A 17,095-nucleotide genomic window follows, 5' to 3' on the forward strand; every position below is an offset into this window, starting at 1 on the left:
AATTATTTTGTTTTGCCCATAAATTCATAATTTCCGACAGAATTCGGTCAGAAATTTCAAATAAATTCTCCAGTTTTTTGAAATTTTCGATCATATTTGGTCGGAAATTATGAATTTATATTTATTTTTTAAAATAAATTAACAATATATTACAATTTACAACTAATTATTTATTTAAATAAAATTATTATTATTTTAAATTTCCGACCAATTTCGGTCGAAATTTGAAAATTTAAAAAGAAATTAATTGTTACCGACCGAATTCAGTCGGAAATTGAAGTTTGATAGTCAGTCAACGCTTAGAAACTTTCTACCGATTTCGGTCAGTTCACGTTAGCGACCATCATTTTTCCGACCAATTAAAATCGGTCGAAAACCGGTCGATTTTTATCAATTTCTGACCGATTTAGGTCGGATTTGGTGGACGGATTTGCACTATTTTTTAGTAGTGTATTGTCCCTGTAAGGAAGAAGAATGGCCAGATTCGAGTGTGCGTCGACTTCAGGGATCTCAACAATGCGTGTCCCAAAGATGAATTCACGCTTCCTATTCCAGAGTTGATGAACGATGCTACTACTGGGTATAAGGCAATGTCGTGTATGGATGGTTCATCAGGCTATAACCAAATTCGCATGGAACCAAAAGATGAAGAGCTTAATGCATTCCGCACCCCCAAGGGTATTTATTGCTACAGGGTAATTCCTTTTCGCTTAAAGAACGTTGGTGCCATTTATCAAAGGGCTATGCAGAATATTTTTGACGACCTTCTCCACAAAAATGTCGAATGTTGTATGGACGACTTGGTGGTAAAATCAAGAAAGAGGGGCGACTACTTGAAAGACTTGAGAATGGTGTTTGAGTTGCTCCGGAGGTACCAACTTAGGATGAATCCATTGAAATGCGCCTTTGGATTTACTTCCGTAAAGTTCCTTGGTTTCATTGTCCGATATCGAGGGATAGAAATTGATCAAGCCAAAGTAGATGCAATCTTGAAAATGCCTGAACCTCGGGATATTTGCGAATTGAATATCTGCAAGAAAAGTTAGTGTACCTTAGGAGATTCATCTCATACCTAGCTGGGAGGTGCCAACCATTCAGTCGCCTTATAAAGAAAGGTGTCTCTTTCAAATGGGACCAAGCGTGTAGCAATGCCTTTGAGAACATTAAATCCTACTTGATGAAGCCTCCAGTTTTGGTAACCCCTATACATGGAAAGTCTTTGATACTATACATTGCAGCACAAGAAAGGTATGTTGGAGCGTTGTTGGCCCAAGAAAATAGTTAAGGGAAAGAAAACTCCCTTAACTACTTGAGCAGGATGATGACACCAAATGAGCTGAATTATTCGCAAATTGAAATGTTATGTTTGGCGCTAGTCTTCTCAATCCAAAAGTTGAAGCACTACTTTCAAGCTCATGTCGTTCGTTTGATTTCTAGAGCAAATCGCATCAAGTTCGTGATGTCAAAACCTGTCCTTAGTGATCGACTAGAAAGGTGGTACCTCCAGTTTCAACAATTTGAAATCGTGTACATCCCTCAAAAGTGTCACGACCCAAACTAACCATGTCGTGACGGCGCCTATCATGGATCTAGGCAAGCCGACTCATTTCCAAAACAAACCAATATTCTTATTTCAAAGATAATCTCAAGGCTTTTTAACAATAAAACCTTCATAAAGGAGTTCAAATCAAAACAAAAGTGCGGAAAGAAAAGCCCGACATCGGGGTGTCACTAGTCATGAGCATCTACTACAATTTGTCTAGCAATATCAAGACTAACATAGTCTAGAAAATAGCTAAATACAACTAAAGGAAGATAAGAGTGAGAAGAGCAGGGGCTGCGATCGCCAAGCAACTACCTAGCTATCCTCGAGAAAAAAATCTGCAACCAGAATAATCAACAACCGCTACCGTATCCAGCTACACCTGGATCTGCACATAAGGTGCAGGGAGTAACGTGACCATGCCAACTCAGTAAGTAACAACAATAAATAAAGACTGAGCAGTAGTGACGAGCAATAAAGCATATAAAGTTCATATCATGAAATCTCAGTAAAATACCACATGCTTTTAAAATCAGGGTTTGAATCAAAACATCTCGTTTAAACCCAGTTCCAGTAAAATCATTTAAAGATATTTTTCAATAGTTTTTCAAATAGAGGCTCAATGCAAAGACGAGCAAAAATGATGAAGTGATAAATAGCCCATCGGGCAAAACATTACTCATATACAGCCCCTCGGGTAAACCGCACAGTCACTCGTATACAGCTCCTCAGGCAAACCTCACAATTACTCCTGCCTCTTGGACATACCTCACAATCACTCATGCCTCCCAGTCACTCAGCACTCGGCACACAACACTCGCACTCAATAGGTACCTGCGCTCATTGGGGTGTGTACAGACTCAGGAGGGGCTCCTTCTGCCCAAGCGCTATATCAAGCCAAATCATGGCATAAATCACTCAGGCCCTCGGCCTATATCAAACATGATGCGGCGTGCAGCCCGATCACTCAGGCATAAACCTCTCAAGCCACTCGGGCATTTCATTAAAAAAAAATAGGGTACTCATCCCAAAACAACATTTATATGCATCAAAATAGAGTAAAAAAAACTGAGTTATGCAGTAAACAGGTATAACCATGACTGAGTATAGATTTTAAATCGAAAACAGCGATAGGATAGTAAGAAAAGGCCCCTAAGGGTCCAAACAGCACTAGCACAAGGCCCAAAACATGGCATTCGGCCCAATTTACAGTAACTCTTTTTAAAACATATAGGTATCATATAGTTTCAACAAAATATGCAACTTTACAGTTGCTCAGAACGGACCAGGTCACAATCCCCAATAGTGCACGCCCACACGCCCATCACCTAGCATGTGCGTCATCTCAAAATAGTAGAAAGATACGAAATCCGGGATTTCATACCCTCAGGACTAGATTTACAATCGTTACTTACCTCAAAACAGTCAAATCCCTACTCCCCAATGTTCTTTCCCTCTCGGCTCGGCCTCCAAATACTCTGAATCTATTCACAATCAGTACAATACCATCAATATACGCTAATGGAATGAATTCCACAAGAAAAACTATCAAATTAAACCCAAAACCCGAAATTGGCTCAACCCGGCCCCCGGGCACACGTCTCAAAATGTGAAAAAATTTACAAAACTAGGAATCTCATCCACTCACGAGTCCATACATACAAAATTTATCAAAATTCGAAATAATTTGGTCCCTCAAATCCTTAAATTAAACTCTCCAAAATTTCAAGCCCTAACCCCTCATTTTCACTAATTACCTGATTAAACAACGGGAAATCACCATATTTACGAGTATTAGAGCTCAAGAAACTTACCTCACTGATAGCCCTTGAATCACCCTTCAAATATCACTCCAAAAACCGACTTGAAAATGGTGGAAATGAACCAAATTTGCGAAGTGTTATATTTATGGTTTCTGCCCAGGCTTTTTGCACCTGCGGACCATTTCTTGCTTCTGCGCCACCGCACCTGCGGTCCAAACAACCGCACCTGCTCAAGTCACTTAAACGCCCAGACTCCGCACCAGCGCTCCATTTCCGCATCTGCGACCACGCAGGTGCGGAAAATACCTCGCACATGCGGACCCAGCCTACCTCGACACTTTTCGTACATGCGACCTCTTGTGCGCTTCTGCGGCCTCGCAGGAGCGGGAACTTCATTGCACATGCGCCTTCTACCCAGATCCTCCAACCTCGCATCTGCGACATCCCGCTCGCTTCTGCAGGCTCGCATCTGTTGTGAGACATCCGCAGGTGCGATTATGAAAGCTGAGTTCCAACTTCAGCAATCCTCCAATTTCTAAACTTGTTCCGTTAATCACCCGGAATCAACCCGAGGCCCTCGGGACCTCAACCAAAAATACTAACAAGTCATATATCAACATACAAACTTAGTCGAACCTTCGAAACACTCAACACAACATCAAAATACCAAATTACCCTCAGATTCAAGCCTAAGAACTTCTAAAACTTCCAATTTTGACAACCGATGCCGAAACCGAACGTCCGAATGACCTCAAATTTTGCACACACGTCACAAATGACACTACGAACCTACTCCAACTTCCGGAATTCCATTCCAACCCCGATATCAAATTTTCCACTGCCGGCCAAAATCACCAAATTTCCAATTTCGCCAATTCAAGTCTATTTCTACCATGGACCTCTAAATCATATTCCGGACGCACTCCTAAGTCCAAAATCACCTAACAAAGCTAATGGAATCATCATAATTAAATTCCGGGATCATTTACGCATAGGTCAACATCCTGATGACTTTTCCAACTTAAGCTTCTACTTTAGAGACTAAGTGTCTCATTCCACTCCGGACCCGAACCAACCAACCTGATACAACACAATGCAGCTAAATAACACATAAAGAAATAGAAATAGGGGAAACGAGGCTATAACTCTCAAAACGACCGGCTGGGTCATTACATCCTCCCCCTCTTAAACAATCGTTCGTCCTCGAACGGATCTAAGAACATACCTGGAGTCTCGAATAGGCGTGGATATTTGCTCCGCATCTCCCGCTAGGTCTCCCAGGTGGCCTCCTCCACACGCTGACCTCTCCACTGCACCTTCACTAAAGCTATAACCTTCGACCTCAACTTCTGAATTTGCCGATCCAAAATGGCCACCGGCTCCACATCATAAGTCATATCACCCTCCAACCATGAAAGGTACATCACAGACCTTCCTGTCCGCATAGCTCTTCTTCCTAGACTGCGCCGTGCGAAGCTGCTCCTGAATCAATTTCACCTTATCTAATGCATCCTGGACCAAGTCTGTACCCAAGAGTCTAGCCTCACCCGGCTCAAACCATCCAACCAGAGATTTACACCTCCTCCCATATAAAGCCTCGTACGGAGCCATCTGAATACTCGACTGATAACTGTTGTTATATGCAAACTCCGCAAGTGGCAGAAACTGGTCCCACGAACCCCCAAAGTCAATGACACAAGCGCGCAACATGTCCTCAAATATTTGAATAGTGTGCTCGGACTACTCGTCCGTCTGAGGGTAAAAAGTTGTGCTTAACTCAACCTAAGTACCCAACTCTTGCTGCACTGCCCTCCAAAACTGTGATGTAAACTGAGTGCCCCTATCTGAAATGATGGAAACTGGGACACCATGCAGGCGAACAATATCTCGGATGTAAATCTCAGCCAACCGCTCTGAAGTGTAAGTAGTTCCAACTGGAATGAAGTGCGCGGACTTGGTCAGCCGATCCACAATCACCCAAATAGCATTGAACTTCCTCGAAATCCTTGGGAGCCCAACTACGAAGTCCATGGTGATCTGCTCCCACTTCCACCCCAGGATCTCTAATCTCTGAAGCAAGGCACACTGTCTCTGATGTTCATACTTAACCTGCTGACAGTTGAGACACCGAGCTACAAACCCAACTATATCCTTCTTCATCCGCCTCCACCAATAGTGCTACCTCAAATCCTGGTACATCTTCACGGCACCCGGGTGGATGGAAAACCGCGAGTTGTGGGACTCCTCAAGAATCAACTCTCTAAGCCTATCTACATTAGGCACACATATTCGACCATGCATCCTCAACACGCCGTCATCACAAATAGTCATATCCCTAGCATCACCTCTCTGAACCATGTCCTGAAGAATGAGTAATTGGGACTCATCATATTGACACTCCCTGATACGATCATAAAGAGAAGACCTGGAGACCACGCAAGCCAACACCCAACTCGGCTCCGAAATATCCAATCTGACAAGCTGGCCAGCTAAGGCCTGGACATCCAATGCCAAAGGTCTCTCTGCTGCTGGAAAATATGCTAAACTCCCCAAACTCTATGCCCGGAGACTCAAAGGATCAGCCACCACATTGGCCTTCCCCGGATGGTACAACATAGTGATATCATAGTCCTTAAGAAGCTCCAACCATCTCCCCTGACACAAATTAAGATCCTTCTGCTTAAACAGATGCTGCAGACTCCGGTGATCAGTATAGATCTCACAATGAACCCCATACAAATAATGATGCCAAATCTTCAAGGCGTGAACAATGGCTGCTAACTCAAGATCATGGATAGGATAGTTCTTCTCATGGGTCTTCAACTGGCGCGAAGCGTAGGCAATCACCCTACCCTCCTGCATCAAAACACAACCAATGCCTATCCTCGAGGCCAACACACGGTGTAAGAACTTGAAGCTGATGGCAGAACTAACACTGGAGTTGTGGTCAAAGCAGTCTTCAGCTTCTGAAAGCTCTCCTCACACTCATCCAACCACCTGAATGGAGCACCCTTTTGGGTCAATTTCGTCAAGGGCGATGCAATAGATGAAAATTCCTATACAAAGTGACGGTAATAACCCGCCAAACCAAGTAAGCTCCTAATATCCGTGGCTGAGGACGGTCTAGGCCAACTCTGCACCGCCTCTATCTTCTTCGGATCCACCTGAATACCCTCACTGGACACCATGTGTCCCAAGAATGCTACTGAACTAAGCCAAAACTCACACTTCGAGAACTTTGCATAAAGTTTCTCCTCCCTCAATCTCTGTAATACAATCCTCAAATGTTGAGCGTGCTTCTCCTGGCTACGAGAGTACACCGGGATGTCATCAATGAATACAACAATGAATGAGTCCAAATAGGGATGGAACACATTGTTCATCAAATGCATGAACGTTGTTGGGGCATTGGTCAGCCCAAAAGACATCACTAAGAACTCATAATGGCCATATCGGGTCCTAAAAGATGTCTTAAGAATATCTGAATTCCGAATCTTCAGTTGGTGATAACCGGACCTCAAATCAATCTTGGAGAACACCCTCGCTACCTGAAACTGGTCAAATAAATCATTAATACGAGGCAAAGGATAGTTGTTCTTGACTGTGACCTTGTTCAACTGCCTATAATCAATGCACATCCTCATGGAACCATTCTTCTTCTTTACAAATAGAATCGGTGCACCCCAAGGTGACATACTAGGCAAAATAAATCCTTTATCAAGGAGTTCCTGAAGTTGTTCTTTCAATTTCTTCAACTCCGCCGGTGCCATACGATACGGTGGAATAGAAATGGGCTGAGTGCCAAGCACCAAATCAATACCGAAGTCAATATCCCTGTCAGGCGGCATGCCCGGCAGGTCTGCAAGAAACACATCCGAAAAATAACATACCACCGGAACAGAATCAATGGCAGGAGTCTCTGCACTAACATCCCTTACAAAATCCAAATAAGATAGGCAACCCTTCTCAACCATACGAAGAGCCATCAAAATATGAAATCACCCTACTTGGTACATAATCTACAAAACCGCTCCACTCAACCCTCGGAAATTCCTGCATAGCTAACATCACCGTCTTAGCGTGACAATCTATAACAGCATGACATGGAGATAACCAATCCATACCCAATATTACATCAAAGTCAACCATACTGAGCAGCAAAAGCTCCACTTGGGTCTCCAGAGCCCCAATAGTCACCACACATGACCTATATACGCGGTCCACAACAATAGTATCGCCCACAGGAGTAGATACATGAATAGATGAAACTAAAGACTCATGGGGCATATCCAAAAAATGGGAAAAATACAAGAAAACATATAAATATGTGGAAACTAGGGTCAAATAATACTAAGGCATCTCTGTGACAAACTGAGACAATACTTGTAATCACAGCATCTGAAGCAATAGCATCTGGTATGGCAGGGAGGGCATAGAAACGGGCCTGTCCACCCCCTGATCTGCCTCCCCCTCTAGGACGACCCCTAGCTGACTGACCTCCACCCCGAGCTGACTGGGCGAGTGGTGAAGTAACTGGTGTTGAAGTCGAAGGCTAACTCCTCTGTTGAGATAGACCTCCATGACGACGAGGACACTGCCTCCACATATGCCCAAACTCCCCACACTCAAAACAACTCCTGGTGCTGGTGGCGGGAACTAAAGGGAACCCCGAGCACCAGGATAACTAGTAGAAGAACCTGGCATAGAGGAGCCCTAAACTGGTGGAGCACGGGACGAACTCTGAGCTAGAAGGGCACTAAGTGATGAGTGGCCCTGATGAGAACTGTGAGAATCATGGCCAGATGATGCATCACGGTGAAATAGCCGAGCTGACTGAGCATGTCTGAAATGATGACCTCTACCGTGCTGAAACTGACCCCCAAAAGGAGCACCGCTGAATCCACCCTGACCACGAGGCCTCTTGGCCTCCCTCTCAACCCTCTCCTGATCGTGAACCATATCAATATGCCGAGCAATGTCGACATCCTCATCAAAGGTAGCACCATACACCCTCTCTCTGGTCATAAGTAACTGTAGCTGAAAAGTGAGACCAACAATAAACCTCATGATCCTCTCCCTGTCCGTGGGAACTAACCAGATAGCATGACGGGCCAACTCCGAGAATCGCATCTCATACTGCATCACAGACATATCACCCTGGCGAAGCCGCTCAAACTGTCTGCACAACTCCTCTCTGCGGGACCGAGGCACGAACTTCTCTAAAAGGACCACGGAGAACTGCTGCAAAGTAAGGGGTGTTGCGCCAACAGGCCTACGCCTCTCATAAGTCTCCGATCATATGAGTGTAGTCCCAGAAAATTGAAAAGTAGTGAATGAGACCCCACAAGTCTCTAGAATACCAGCAGTACGGAGTATCCTCTGACACATGTCCAAGAATTTCTGAGCATCCTCTCTCTGTGTGCCACTGAAAGGTGGTGGCTGGAGTCTCCCAAACCTCTCCAACCTACGCTGATCATCCTCAGGCATAGCAGGAACCACATAGTCCTGAGCAGCTGCAACCGGCTGGGCTGGTGGTTCCCCCGGTGTCTGGAGTCCCTGAACAACCTGCTCGGGTGTCCGAGAGACGAGAGTCTGAGTGCCTGTGCCTCCCCCGGCCTGAGAAGTAGCTGCGGCCGTCGAGATAGAGACCGCCTAAGCAAGGCTGGTACACGTTGTCAGAATCTGAGTTAGGGCCTCCTGAAGGTTTGCAATCATAATAGGCACAGGTGGTGCCTGAGCTATGCATCAACAACTGGAATCTGGTCTTGATCTGGGACAACTGGTGGATCTGCAGGTATTTCCCCAGCTGCGGTACGGGCTGCACCTCTGCCCCTACCAAAGGCCTCTACTGCGGCCTCGGCCTCTCACGGCCCTGGCTGGTGGTACTGGTGGCTGGCCCTCCTGACCGGTAGCACGAGTCCTCACCATCTGTGAGAGAATGAAACAACAAATGTTTAGTTAATAGAATCAACATATTCGCACGACAGGAATTCAAGAATGTAAAGTTTCCTAAAGGTTCTGCAGCCTCTCGAAGATAAGTACAGACGTCTCTGTACCGATCCGCAAGACTCTACTAAACCTGTTCATGACTCGTGAGACCTATGTAACCTAGGCTCTGATACCAATCTGTCACGACCCAAACTAACCATGTCGTGATGGCGCCTATCGTGAAACTAGGCAAGCCGACTCATTTACAAAACAAACCGATATTCTTATTTAAAAGATAATCTCAAGGCTTTTTAACAATAAAACCTTCGTAAAGGGGTTCAAATCAAAACAAAAGTATGGAAAGAAAAGCCCGACATCGGGATGTCACTAGTCATGAGTATCTACTACAATTTGTCTAACAATATCAAGACTAACATAGTCTGGAAAATAGCTAAATACAACTAAAGGAATATAAGAGTGAGAAGAGCAGGGGTTGCGATTGCCAAGCAGCTACCTTGCTATCCCCGAGAAAAACATATGTAACCAGAATAATCAACAACCGCTCCCATATCCAGCTACACCTGGATCTGCACACAAGGTGCAGGGAGTAACGTGAGTATGCCAACTCAGTAAGTAACAACAATAAATAAATACGGAGCAGTAATGACGAGCAATAAAGCATATAAACTTCATATCATGAAATCTAATTAAAATACCACATGCTTGTAAAATCAGGATTTGAATCAAAACATCTCGTTTAAACCCCGTTCCAGTAAAATCATTTAAAGATATTTTTCAACAGTTTTTCAAATAGAGGCTCAATGCAAAGACGAGCAAAAATGATGAAGTCATAAACAGCCCCTCGGGAAAAACATTACTCATATACAGCCCCTCGGGAAAACCTCACAGTCACTCGTATACAGCCCATCGGGCAAACCTCACAGTCACTCGTATATAGACCCTCGGGAAAACCTCACAATCACGCATGCCTCTCGGGCATTCCTCAAAATCACTCATGCCTCCCAGTCACTCAGCACTCGGCACTCACACTCAGTAGGTACCTGCACTCACTAGGGGTGTGTACAAACTCCGGAAGGGCTCCTTCAGCCCAAGTGCTATATCAAGCCAAATCATGGCATAAATCACTCAAGCCCTCGGCCTATATCAAACATGCTGCGGCGTACAGCCCGAATTCATAAATATCCTCACAAATTAGGCCATCGGCGTCACTCAGTCATAAATCTCTCAAGCCACTCGAGCATTTCAATAAAAAAAAATAGGTTACTCAGCCCAAAACAACATTTATATGCATTAAAATAGAGTAAGAAAAATTGAGTTATGCAGTAAACAGGTATAACCATGACTGAGTATAGATTTTAAATCAAAAACAGCGATATGATAGTAAGAAAAGGCCCCTAAGGGTCCAAACAGCACTGGCACAAGGCCCAAAAATATGGTATTCAGCCCAATTTACATAAACTCTTTCTAAAACATATATGTATCATATAGTTTCAACAAAATATGCAACTTTATAGTTGCTACGGGACGGACCAAGTCACAATCCCCAATAGTGCACGCCCACACGCCCGTCACCTAGCATGTACGTCACCTCAAAATAGTTAAATGATAAGAAATCTGGAGTTTCATACCCTCAAGACTAGATTTACAATCGTTACTTGCCTCAAACTGGTCAAATCCCTACTCCACGATGCTCTTGCCCTCTCGGCTCGGCCTTCAAATGCTCGAATCTATTCACAATCAGTACAATACCATCAATATACGCTATGGAATGAATTTCACAAGAAAAACTATCAAATTAGCCCAAAACCCGAAATTGGCTCAACCGGCCCCCAGGCCCATGTCCCAAAATCCGAAAAAAATTACAAAACTAGGAAGCTCATCCACTCATGAGTTCATACATATGAAATTTATCAAAATCCGACATCATTTGGTCCCTCAAATCCTTAAATTAAACTCTCCAAAATCCTAAGCCCTAATCCCTCATTTTCACTAATTACCTGAAATAACGGGAAATCACCATATATACGAGTATTAGGGCTCAAGAAACTTACCTCACTGATAGACCTTGAATCACCCTTTAAAAATCAATCCAAAATCTCCAAAAACCGACTTGAAAATGGTGAAAATGAACCAAATTCGCGAAGTGTTCTATTTATGGTTTCTGCCCAGGCTTTTCACACCTGCAGACCATTTCTCGCTTCTGCGCCACCGCACCTATGGTCCAAACAACCGCACCTGCGCAAGTCACTTAAACACCCAGACTCCGCACTTGCGCTCCATTTCCGCATCTGCGACCACGCAGGTGAGGAAAATACCTCGCACCGGCGGACCCAGCCTACCTCGACACTTTCTGCACCTGCGACCTCTTGTGCGCTTCTGCGGCCTCGCAGGTGCGGGAACTTCATCGCACTTGAGCCTTCTGCCCAGCTCCTCCAACCTCGCATCTGCGACATCCCGCTCGCTTCTGCGGGCTCGCACCTACGATGAGACATCCGCAGGTGCGATTATGATAGTGAGTTCCAACTTCAGCAATTATCCAATATCCAAACTTGTTCCGTTAATCACCCGGAATCAACCCGAGGCCCTCGGTACCTCAATCAAAAATACCAACAAGTCATATATCAACATAAAAACTTAGTCGAACCTTCGAATCACTCAACACAACATCAAAACACCAAATTACCCTCGGATTCAAGTCTAAGAACTTCTAAAACTTTCAATTTGGACAACCGATGCCGAAATAGACCAAACCACGTCCGAATGACCTCAACTTTTGCACACACGTCACAAATGACACTATGAACCTAATCCAACTTCTGGAATTCCATTCCGACCCCGATATCAAATTTTCCACTGCCGACCAAAATCGCCAAATTTCTAATTTCGCCACTTCAAGCCTAATTCTATCACGGACCTCCAAATCATATTTCACACACACTCCTAAGTCCAAAATCACCTAACAAAGCTAATGGAACCATCAGAATTAAATTTCGAGATCGTTTATGCATAGGTCAATATCTGGTTGACTTTTCCAACTTAAGCTTCTACTTTAGAGACTAAGTGTCTCATTTCACTCTGAAACCACTCCGGACCCAAACCAACTAACCCGATACAACACAATGCAGCTAAACAACACATAAAGAATCAGAAATGGGGGGAAACGGGACTATAACTCTCAAAACGACCGTTCAGGTCATTGCAAAAAGGTTATAAAAGGACAAGCATTAGCGGACTTCTTGGCAGATCACCATGTACCTGATGATTAGGAGCTAACTGACAAACTACCTGATGAGGACGCAATGGACATTGAAGTTAAGCCTCCATGGAAGATTTACTTTGATGGTGTTGTACATCGCGGAGGAGCTGGTGTAGTATTTGTCATTTCTCAAGGTGAAGTGAAGTGTTTCCCTACTCTTTTACGTTGACGCAACTCTTCTCTAACAACGTTGCTGAGTATCAAGCACTAATACTTGGTCTTGAAATGGCTGTCGAAATGAAGCGGTTGCAATTGCAAGTCTTTGGTGACTCTTAGTTAGTGGTCAATCAGCTTCTAGGTAGTTACGAGGTCAAGAAGCCTGAACTACGCCCATATCATGATTACGCTAAAATATTAATGGGGTGGCTCGGTGATGTGACTATTCAGCATGTGCCAAGGAAATAAAACAAGAAGGTTGATGCTTTAGCTGCCCTAGCTTCATCGTTAACCCTGCCTGATCAAGCGCAAGTTACTGTTTGCCAAAAATGGATAGTACCGCCGCCAAATGAGGCTGAAGGTGAAGAAAATGAACTCAAGCATCTTGTCGCTATTTCTGAAGTTGAGAAAGAAGAATGGCAACAACCCATTATCGACTACTTATGCTATGGGATACTTCCAGAAAAGCTGAGGAGAAGGACTGAAATCCGTCATTGTGCACCTCGCTTCCTTTACTACAAATATACTCTATACAGAAGGTCATTCGAGGGAGTAATCTTGCGATGCTTAGGGAAAGAAGAAGCACTCCAAGCTTTGCAAGAGCCACATTCTAGGGTATGTGGGTCACACCAGTCTGGACCAAAGCTCCACTTCCATATAAAAAGGATGGGATATTATTGGCCAACGATGGCAAAAGATTGCTTGGACTACGCTCGAAGATGCAAGGCTTGTCAATTCCATGTGAATTTTATTCATCACTTCTTGAAGTGTTGCACCCGACTGTGGCATCCTGGCCGTTTGACGCTTGGGGATTAGATGTTGTTGGACCACTGCCAAAGTCCTCTAGTGGCACCTATACATCTTGGCTGCAACTGACTACTTCTCAAAATGGGCTGAAGTTGTTGCTCTTAAGGAGGTAAAGAAGGAAAATATTGTAAGTTTAGGCTCATGCATCAAGGAGAGTTTCAACTTCAAGGATAATACTTCTTAAAAATCTTGCCATTAATAGGGCCGATTCTCATGCCATCTGCATCAACTAGCTTGTAAGCCCCACTTGAGTAAGCTTCTTGTACGACATATGGGCTGAAATTCCGTTCTTCTTTTGAACTTTGGATCTCATATGACTTAGAGGGGGCAAGCCTTCATGATAAATCAGTGTCTTCAATATGGCGATTATAGTCGTTTAGGAGGCTACCAAGTATTTGCACTGAAGTTCAAGGATTTACTATGTTTTCATGTTCACCAAATCTTTAAGTCCTCTGGTCTTCAAGTTTGATGCTCTTCAAGTTGAAATGTTTAAACCCTCCAAGTCTCCAAGTTGAAGTCTTCAAGTCCGTCGGTCTTCAAGTTGAAGTCTCCAAGTTGAAATCTTCAAGTATGTCGGTCTTCAAGTTGAAGTCTTCACGTTCGCCACTCTTCAAGTTGAAGTCTGTAAAGTCCGCCAAATCTTCAAAGTTTCCAAATATTCAAGTCAATGTAGGCAAGTCCACGAAGTCTTCGCGTTGAAGATTTATAACTTTCCAATCTTAAGGTGGACATATGAGTCCTTTTTGCACCTTAAGTTGGCCTCTTCGTGGGTTTTTCCTTAAAAGAAAACTATAATTTCCAATCTTAAGATAGACATATAAGTCCCTTTGCACCTTAAGTTGGCCTCTTCGTGGATTCGTCCTTAAAAGGAAACTATAACTTTCCAATCTTAAGGTGGACATATAAGTCCCTTTGCACCTTAAGTTGGCCTCTTCGTGGTTTGTCCTTAAAAGGAAACTATATTTTCCAATCTTAAGGTGGACATATAAGTCTCTTGAGAGTAATCTCTCCGATAGTCGGGGCACATTGAGAGTAATCTCTCCGATAGTCAAGGCACATTGAGAGTAATCTCTCTGATAGTCGAGGCACACTGAGAGTAATCTCTCCGATAGTCGGGTCATTTTGAAAGTAATCTATCTGATAGTCGAGCCACATTGAGAGTAATCTCTCCGATAGTCGAGCCACATTGAGAGTAATATCTCTGATAGTCGGGGCACATTGAAAGTAATCTCTCCGATAGTCGGGGCACATTGAGAGTAATCTCTTCGATAGTCGGGTCATTTTGAGAGTAATCTATCTGATAGTCGAGCCACATTAAGAGTAATCTCCCCGATAGCCGAGCCACATTGAGAGTAATCTCTCCGATAGTCGAGTCACATTGAGAGTAATCTCTCTGATAGTCGAGTCATTTTGGGAGTAATCTCTCCGATAGTCGAGCCACATTGAGAGTAATCTCTCTGATAGTCGGGTTATTTTGAGAGTAATCTCTCCGATAGTCGGGTCGTTTTAAGAGTAATCTCTCTGATAGTCGGGTCGTTTTGAGAGTAATCTCTCTGATAGTCTATCCATATTGAGAGTAATCTCTCCGATAATCAGGTCACCTTGAGAGTAATATCTCCGATATTCGGGCCAAGATAAGTACTCATCCATTCACACCCTAAAACACCCTTCTTCGTGCGTGGATCATCTCGTTAAACAAGAACGTATATCTTTCTTGTTTAACCTACAAAAAAAACAGTGAAGGAAGAAAAGCACAAGAAAATAAGAAGAAATTATCTTCACGTCAATGCTTCCAAGTTGTCAAAAGTAGACTCCAAGTGGTTTGCAAACGCTGAAAGTGATGCTAATAGAATAAAGAGTACACTGTATTTATAGAGTTTTCAAAAGGCATTATAGAAAATATTGGTTCGATGTGGGATCGGGTGTAAGGCGGTCGAACGCTTTCTACTCCAACTAGAATTAGAATTGTGAGATACCGTGCACTTTCTACTCCAAATAGAATTCAAATTGTGAGATACCGTGAAAAGTTACCTTAATTGGAGTCTTTCTCCTTAAAAGTTCTAATGCAGTGTACTATTTGTTTGACTCACGTGTGCCACATCAAAGCACTACAAGGACTTTTCCTCGGCAATAATCACAAATGGGACAATTGAGCGTGCCGTTTTCTGATTTTCTCTTTATTTGAGATGTTACCCATTTCATAAATAAACTTTCCAATCAAAAAGGGATTGGAAAGTTTAAATTGGAGTTAGCTAAAAATGGTACTTCAAGCCTATCTTTTAAGTTTGATACATCTAATTGAAGTAAGGAGTATTTGTAGACATCTAAATTTTATTGGATTTAAATTCATAAAATTATTTAGACTATATTTTTAAATTCAAGATATATTAGTTCAAATAAATTTATTGGGCTAATATAATTGGATTACAAGTCCAATATATATGGATTAAACAAATAAGTCTTAATTCATTAAGCTAGCCCATTTAATTGGGCTAAAGTGATGATCCCGCTTCATTAAGCCCAAGGTGTCATCTTCCTAGAGGCCCAGTTCGGTGTCACGTGTCATAGGACGTTGCACGCCAAGTCAAGCGAAAGAGCCAATAGGATCATGCCACGTGTCAAAATGACAAGGCATGCCAAGTCACATTAAAAGGCCAATGAAATCGCGCCACATGTGCAAGTAACATGTTCTGGCCAATCAAATGTGGCCTTGTGACACTTCAATTTGATTGGTCGGACAGAGTTTGTTCTTATCATAACTCTTCCCTCCCACAAAGAAAAGACACCCGAAGTTATAACAAGAAGCAAGAGAGAGCTCGTGGATCAAACGCTGCAAATTTCTCTACAAGTTTCAAGCCTCAAGCAATCAAGTTCAAGTTCAAGAAATCAAGTTCAAGCTCAAGAACGAAGAACAAATCAAGTTCAAGTTCAAGCGAACAAGCTCAAGCTCAAGCTCAAGAACGAAGAACAAATCAAGATTCATGGAGTACGAGTTCAAATCAAAGTTCGTGCTAGTTGAATTCAAGATCATTGTTCGTGAAAACTACTACATATTCAAGATCAAGCTCAAGGGCCCTTGAATTTATTTACTATTGAAAAGAAGAATCAAAGGATTCATAGAGATTGTAACACTTAAATATTTGAAATAAAATACTACGATTGTTACGATATTTTTCGGTCTTGATTTTATTTTCTTGACACAAATTTATTGTCTACACCATTCATGTAAATATAAATAAAAGACAAAAGAAATAGGAAGAAACTAGTCCATAAGTAGTTGTAAAGAGGTTGCAGTATCAGTTACGCACTCTTAACAGTTTAAAAATGAAGTTATTTCTTCGTTTTTTTGACAATAAATCAGAATTCTCGTGGAAAATAGGCGAATATACGAGATTATACTGACTAACACATATGATTCGATTAAGGTCTGAGTAATCAGGAATTCTATCTTCTTTCTTACCAGAAAAATCAGAACTAAATAATTTCTGCCTCGCCTGATCGTTGGTTATTGACACTCGATGTTCTTCTTCTCGTTTTTATTTTTATTTTTTACTTTTTGTCACACAAATGCACATCTAGTGGGAGTTTTGTGCACCAGGATGCCCTTTTAAATATACATGT

The sequence above is a fragment of the Nicotiana tomentosiformis genome, chromosome 2 (genome assembly GCF_000390325.3).
Source record: "Nicotiana tomentosiformis chromosome 2, ASM39032v3, whole genome shotgun sequence".
NCBI classification, from domain to species: Eukaryota; Viridiplantae; Streptophyta; class Magnoliopsida; order Solanales; family Solanaceae; genus Nicotiana; species Nicotiana tomentosiformis.